Raw genomic sequence first — 8112 nt, forward strand, 5'->3', positions numbered from 1 at the left:
AAAAATAAAAAAAAATAAAAGTGCATGAAATGGGATTTTTAGAAATATCAATTTGTTTGTTGTCACGAACAAAGTTTTACCTTTTGTAATTCAAGTTGATCCAAGTCATTATGTTGTCAATTTGCCCTTAAAGACAGACGTGTAAGGCTGCAAAAAGTAGAACACCGTATTTCCAAATTATAAGAGGTTTCCATTCATTGACTTTTTTCTGTTTTTATGGACCTTATGGAGATTGGGTTTCGAGTGTAAAAGGTAAAGAGTTTACTTGAAGACACAATCATCAAAGCAAGAATAAAGGCAAGAATAAAAGTCGAATGGAAGGATCTTCACATCTTGAATAATAATTACTTTAGCAATAATAGATTAATTTCCCTTGAGAACTTAGGACGAAAATATTTGATCGCTTATGAAATCACTCTTCCTATTAAAATAAAAATAATCAAGAACCACTTTTAGGGTTTAATCAAGCCCTTGTTTGAGTCAAATTATTTTCATAAGAATCCATTTTTGAATAATGTATTGATGAAAATTTTATGGTTAAAAAATAAGGAAAATTTCAGATTTACGTGTAATATTATTTTATTGAATAATGTGTAGTTAAAATGATATCAAATCATTATTTAAAAATATATTTTTTTAAAAATAATGTCAACCAAACAGGGCATAAATTAAAATAAAATAAGTAGCGAGGGTTGAATTGACGTGGACATGGCGAGCAGCAAGTCAAAAAAACTGAAGTTTGCGACTTGCGTCGTGGAGTCCAAGTGAGTTACCAGTAATTTATTTATTTTTTTAATAATTAATGAAAATTTGTAACCTAATTATTTTTCTATTAATTTATACAAACTTATATACTTAGGGCCTGTTTGGGCCTGATTTTTTCACCCAAAAAATTGATTTTTTGACCGTTATTTTATTATTTCAGCCGTCATATTTGACTTCTTCTTTTACAGGTGGACCCCACTTTTCTCCTAATGATCAAAAAATCAATTCTCAAAATCACTCCCAAACACTGGCTCTTAATAGTAAATAATTTAAGCTTAGACAAACACGGCTTATCGCTGGGAAGGTCTAGTGGTTGATAAATCTGAAATCTGAAACTAGAGGATTCGAAAATGGAACAGGGCAAAAGAATTTCTTGAAAAACTTGTAACAATCGAAGAATTCGATCGCGTATCACGGCTCAATTTCGCTTCTCAGAGACGTCACACTGATTCAAGCTTTTACAAGTATTTCGTCCTCAGATGGATCGAAGTCGACCGAGGCTTACCGGGTTCCGCCACTTTCTTTTTCGAAGTGCCCCATCACCTCACTGTAAGAGAGTAAATCCCCTCGCATTGTGTTCGACTTGATTGTATTTTGATTCACGAAAGTGAAAAGGATTGTGGGTAAATTTTATCAAAACTTGATTTGATTTGCTGAATAAGAATGGCAGTTAGATGATTTAATAAAAACACTTATTCTGTATAGTTTTTTTACCTGAAATTGCAGAATAGGTCTGGAAACTGAGCTGATGAAAAAATTAGATATGATTTACAGTATAGGAATGGAACTTTAGCTAATGAAGTAAAAACACTAATTTTGCATAATTTTTCATTTTGCGAAATTTGATGTGATTATGCAGAATAGGAATTGGAACTGGGAGATGAAATGAAAATGACAATTTTGGGTTTTTCCAGAACAGTAATGGGAATTCGGCTGATGAAATAAACACAGAATCTAATTCTAGACAGCGTTTTTCAAAATTTGATCTGATTTTGCAGAATAGGGTTGGGAAGTGAGTGAATGAATGAAATGGAAACAATGATTTTAGGATTTTTTTTTTTTTTTTTGAAATTTGATTGATTTTGCAGAATAAGGATGGAAACTTAGTTCTGGGCGCTATTGCCTCTTTGGTCGATGAATTAGGAGCTGCAGTGATCCATGTTGAGGGACGACCTATGGATTTCAATAGACATGTCAACAAATTACCTTTCTAAAAGTAAGCTTTCTTGATTGAATTTCCTTCTTTAGCTTATAGATGCTGATGGTAAATTTGGCTGGATCAGTGTCTAAAATTGATAACTAGTGTATCAGTCAATGCTTTTGTAGGAGTCCTTTAATCTTCCATTTCATTTGCATTATGAGCCAGCAAGAATACCTTTTGTCTTCTTAATGGAAGATGAAAGGCTACAATGTAATAGACCATTGTTTTTTGCTTAGAACCGACCTTACCAGGGAAGGTGGAAATATCTTTCATGTCGCTCTTTCCCTTCTCAGTTGAGTAAAATTTTCCAGAGATTTTCTGTTTAGCACAAATGAGCGAGCTATTTAGAATGCATTACTCGAAAAACTTGATACATTGTTGATGAGGAAAGGGGATTGCATTAGGTATAAATACTAGTCTAACGACTCCTCATTTGAATTAAATATTTGAGTTTTACTAAAGTAAAAATGCCATGAACATATTGATTAGTGGATACTTCTCCCCATCCGAAGGATTTTGATTATTACTGATTTACCATGTTCATGATTTGTAGAACTTTAGCTATATAACCATGTATCCTTATGCTTATTAATCGTTGCAAAATATTGAGAACAGTTGAACATGGACGTTATGGGATATATTCATGCACCTGTGTATTCACCTTTTAGCTTTGCATTTCTTGTTTTTGGATACGATAACATGAGGCAGCTAACCATTTACCTATGCTGCCATTGTTGAATGCATAAGATCAGAGCACGTTGCATTTTTTATTTACTGACTGGTTGTGCATACTTGATTTTGAAAGAAAACTGGGGAAAATTTTTCTCGATTTTTGGCAGAATTATAATCATAGGGATATTCACAAACAAGACCTCTGTGCATAGGGCCGGGTAACATTGAATAGTAACAGATAGAGTATCATTTGTTTTCAAGCCAAGAATCGGCCCTTTTCTCGGTTGCAATCCCCGAAACAATTAAGGTGTGGAGAAGAACTACTAGACCAGTTGAGCCTATATTGTGTTCTTGAGCATGTCGGTCATTTCGTTCCCATCCAGCATGTTTGTAATTTACCAAATTATTGAATGGAATTTATGAATTACCGGACCCTTCACATTACAGATCAATCCTGGTATAATATATAGCAAGCGACGATATTTCCCATCTAATGACAGGACAAATAGTGAACAAATAACTGACATGTTTGTTGGATTTGAGCTTGGGATTTCTGTGTCATGTCCTTATAGTTTGTTTGGTACGCTGGATTAGATATTAATATAAAGGATTCAGGTACAATATATTTATTAATATTTGGAGTTTCATCTTACAATGTCAAACTTATTTAAGAGGAGTAGTTCAAATCCTTATAAGTTGATCTATGATGAAGTTTATTCGATATTGAATTTTATCCTTTAACATGCCCTCAAAATGGTGGTTCGTTTGAGTAAATCATTTTGAAATTCGCGTGCTCATTTTTTTTTTTTTTTTTTAAATTCTTAATCAGATCAAATTATTCATTGGTGTTTAATATGCTCTGATATCATATTAAGATTTGATATTTCATCTTAAAATGTCAACTTTATTAAGAGGAGTAGCTCAAACCCTTATAAATTGATCTTTCATCTCTATTCGATGTGGAGTTTTATCGTTTAATAATTTTGTTCACTACTACGTAGTAAACATGCCTTCGGCCATTACTTTTGTGACTGCTTGATCGAGGCTCTTCTTTTAATTATATGTCTTATTACTTTTATGGTTGTATTGGCAGGATGAACTAGAGATGACATCAAGAGTCTTGTGTCAGAATGGTAATTATTCTGGAACAAATGTTCTTACTCTTACAAGGGACAAAGCAACTGGGGAGGTTGTTGCTGAAGGGAGATTCATTGTTTACTGCACCTGCAAGCAAAATGTAATAATGTATAAAAATCGTAAAATCATAGAATTAATTAGAAGGCACTTCTTCTTTTTCTAGTCCTCGTTAATTGCTTTCTTGTCCTAATTATAATTTTATGCTTGTTGGAGGATTAATAGAATCATTATTGCAATGAGTCTTTCTGTAATGTAAATTTATTATATGATTAATATAGCTTGTTTGGTTATCGTTTCTAATTTTTTATAATCAATCAAACCAACTTTTCATCACATAACCCACAAGTAGTACATGCTCTTCCATCATTCATTTTTATCTATGTATAATTTAAACCATTTATTTATATTTATAAAGTCACTATTCATAATCAGCAACTACTGACATTTTATGTGGCACAACATTATTAAATTTATGCCAGTAAGATGACTACTGTAGTCGCTAGTCATAAATTATTATAAATTACCTTGAAACGTGCTCTTGCTTATAAGCAATCCAAAAGATGCTTATTTTATCAAATATGACCACCATGTTCAAATTAATATGCTTATTTTATTGAAAAAAAATTTAGGATTGGGCTGTTAAATCATTTAATATTCTCTCTTCAAACTAATTAATATTTATTTGCAATTTTGATATCTACATTGACGTTTTTCTGTAATGTAAGGATCTAGATTCACATATTTTAATAGGTTGGATGCTCACAACTTGAATTCAAGATCGTATTGTGTGTAAGGTTAAAGAATCTATCTCCAATTTTCTGTATGCTTAGCACTCACTTTCTCATTTTCTCTATTTAAGTTGTGCAAATGTGCTTGTTTATTTTTATGCCCTGTTAAAATTATAATCTATTTTCAATCTCTTCTTATAAATCATATAATTTTCAATAACACAATATTACGCATAAATTCAAAAAAAAAAAATTCTTTTTAACAACACATTCTTGATTAAAAAAAAAAAATACTATTTCAAAAATTATAATATCAAATAATGGGGGCTAAACTAGGGGTGTTAACAAATCAAAAATCGAGGCTCGGGCTCAGCTCGAGTTTTTTTTTGCCCTAGTGAGCCGAACAAAAGCTCGGCCAAAAAATATAGGCTCGACCCGAGCTGAGCCGACTCGATTTTTTTGTTTTTTGTTTTCTCTCCATGGCAGCTGGTAGCTCTGCCTTTGTAAAGGCAACGGCCAAGCTACCTTTAAAAGGCAGTTGGCATTAGGGCTATAAGCAAAAATCACAAAATCGGAAAATCGAACTGAAATCATATTTTAGAAACCGTCGGTTTGGTGCCACGTGGAATCGATCAACGAAATGGTTTTGACCCAAACCAAACCGGTCAAAATTGTTTGGTTTAGATTTGAGAATTTTAATTGCGGTTTAAAACCAAAATGGATTGGCGAAAAAATATATAAAAATAAAAAAATGAAATTTTTTGAAAATTCATCCAAATATGTAAAATTCAATAGTTTTGTCATTTGTGGGTATTTTTGTCAATTTCTAATTTTTTAATACATATATTATTATTATTATTATTATTATTATTATTATTATTATTATTATTCAATAATCCTAATATATATCTAATAGTTTCAAGACTAACATAATTTATGAAAAGCCTTTTTCCTCTTCAGAATTTAGATGAATTTCAATCGACACCCAACACAATCTTGAGCCATCGACACTACACACTTCTTTTTCAGATTTTTCACACTTTTTCAAAGTTGAATTGAAATCCATTATACCAAATCGAAGACAAAGAGATTCTAGACTTTCGGTGATAATATTTGCTACGAATAAAGTTTCATATCAATAATTTTTTTTGGAGCAAATTAAGGTAAGAATCTCAAATTAAATGTGTTTCGTAACATCATACAAATGTAAACTTGTGTAATTGTTATGTTTAGATATTATAAACAATTACTTTATTAGTGTGGTTGATTATTCTCTTTATTTAATTAGTATTTTTTTTAGATATGATGATCACGAGATCTTGTTGAACATAATTATGTTTTTTGGGCCTTATATCTAGTTTAGTAGATTTTTATTGTAACGTTATTGTATCGTCATTAGTCTAAAAAGGTGAAAAAAATGCACAAAAAAAAACTACGTTTTAGTTTATTGTGATTTCACTTTGATTTAGTTAGTATTTAAATTTATAGTAGATATATTTAGCCCATGTTTGAACCATATTTTTCATATCATCATAATGAGAAAATTGACTGTTGGAAATGAAGTTGAGTCCCACACATGAAACAGCAGGTCAACAAAGGCGGTTGGACTTGTGGGATAACGGTCCAAATTTTTATTTTTTTATCCCAAAAATTGGTTCAAACATGGACTTAGTTTGTTTTAGATTTATTACTAGTAAGATATAAATATATATTGAATTCAATGAATTAATGATATAAAAGTAGACGGACAAAAAAATATATGGCGAAATCGACGGTTTAAAATTGTACCAAACTGTTAGGTTTAGGTTTGAATTTTTCTCAAACCGTTTTAAACAGTTTGGTTTGAAAATCTGTCAAAAATTGGTAAAACTGGACCACTTACACCCCTAGTTGGCATGCTGCCTTTATAATTTTTTTTTTATTTTAATTTTGAGGCACACAGGCCGGCTCGTGCTTGGTTGGTCACCTTCACCTAGCCTCGAGCGGGGCCGGACCAGTCTATGAACTGCCCGAGCTTGCAAGTCATTTTACCATCCCTAGGCTAAACAGGTGCTAGATTAGACTAACAATTTGTTTGCAACAAACCATTCGATACATTTTCCTGTGTATGTAGAACACTTGCAAAAATTATGAAACCTTGCTTGGTTTTGATAAATATAAATTATTTAGTAAATTTTGATAAAAATTGATGAATTATGATGTTTAGATGTTAACAAAAATTATGATTTCTATGAATGTATTATTATTATTATTATTATAAGAAATAAAAGCCACACAAGGGGGAAGTCTCGTAAATTTCGATGCTGGTGAAATTCTGCAAATTTATCTTCTTTATGCAAGTATGAAAATCTCAAATAACATTTTTAAAGGTTATTTTATTTGTCGTGATCATTAGATCATGTGTTTGGCTAGAATTGAAAATTACTTTTTAAAATAATAAATTTATGTTTTGCAGCCTTTGCTTGATAAATATTTTTTTTATTTTTTTTTAAATATGATTTTCGACCATAAATTGCCTTAAGGTTCATAACTACACTTTACGATCATATTTTTTTTTCAAGAAATCTATCTTTCACTTGACAAAATTTGTGCCAATTTCATGAAAGTCACTATTATATTATTTTGTAAATTATTTTTCAATTTGTCAAGCCAAGTTAGAAAATAATTTCTTTACTGAGAAAAAGTAATTTTAGTATTTGTTTGGTAGGAATTTTGTTAATTGATTTTTGGGAAAATTGCAGTAGAGGCCCCAAATTTTTGAAACATTAGCAGACTTTTTCCAAACATTTGATTTGTTGCAGCTATCACCCCTAATATTTCCAAACGTTGCAGGTGAAGCCCTTTTGGATGGTTTCCATCCAAAATTCTATTAGTTGACCAAAAATTTAATTTTGACCACATTTTTAATATTTTAAAAAGGGGTAAAAGAGTCAATTGTCATTTATCATATTATATAATAATTAAATTAAAAATGAGAAATAAAAAACAAGACCCATGTCTTCTTCCTCTCACCCCAACTATACCCCCACACCCAACTCAAATCTAAATCCACACCACCACCGCCGCATAACTTCTAGATTCGACCTCCCATGTACTAGTAAGATCGAGAAATCCGAGTGTTTGGTCTCAAGAAAGTAACATGAACAGCCAAAATGTATTGCTGTAGAGTACACACAGAATTGAATCTCAAATGAAGCAATAAGGATTGTTCCGGAGGAGATTTTTTGCTGGTCTTGTTTGCCAAGGACCTTGTTTCAATAAGAAATATGTTCATGTTAATGAAATCATGGCGCCTGGATAGACAACTGAATCAAAGCCTACTCGAACTGGATCAAAAAGGGTCGACCATTTTGCATCCCGGGTAGCCAGATCTTGGGCAAAAAATTTGACACAAAAATTCAAGCTTCCCTCAACTACTCCATAACTTCTGGATCCAACCTCTTTATCATCATAGTCAGTGCCCTCAAAATCCCGACGAGAACATGCTAAATTTTCTTGAGAGAAACTTGGCTTTGTTTAGAAACATTGTGCCTCCGTTGGCTAAATATCTCCCGACTGTATACTCTTGGTTGTTTCGAATCCAGTCGATGTACTGACCATTTAGAGTGA

At 31.7% G+C, this 8112-nt stretch overlaps 1 long non-coding RNA gene across 2 annotated transcripts; it reads left to right on the forward strand.

The window, feature by feature from the left end:
• The first annotated feature begins 1052 nt into the window (after positions 1–1052).
• LOC111369701 lies at positions 1053–4075 on the forward strand. 2 transcript variants are annotated; one of them, XR_002698227.1, is made up of 3 exons: positions 1053–1322; positions 1854–1981; positions 3732–4075. It is a non-coding gene; the product is annotated as an uncharacterized LOC111369701 (long non-coding RNA). The 2 variants fall into 2 exon arrangements; XR_002698228.1 differs by having other exon boundaries at positions 1053–1314.
• The last annotated feature ends 4037 nt before the right edge of the window (positions 4076–8112 follow it).

The sequence above is a fragment of the Olea europaea genome, chromosome 20, assembly GCF_002742605.1.
Source record: "Olea europaea var. sylvestris chromosome 20, O_europaea_v1, whole genome shotgun sequence".
Taxonomy (NCBI): Eukaryota; Viridiplantae; Streptophyta; class Magnoliopsida; order Lamiales; family Oleaceae; genus Olea; species Olea europaea.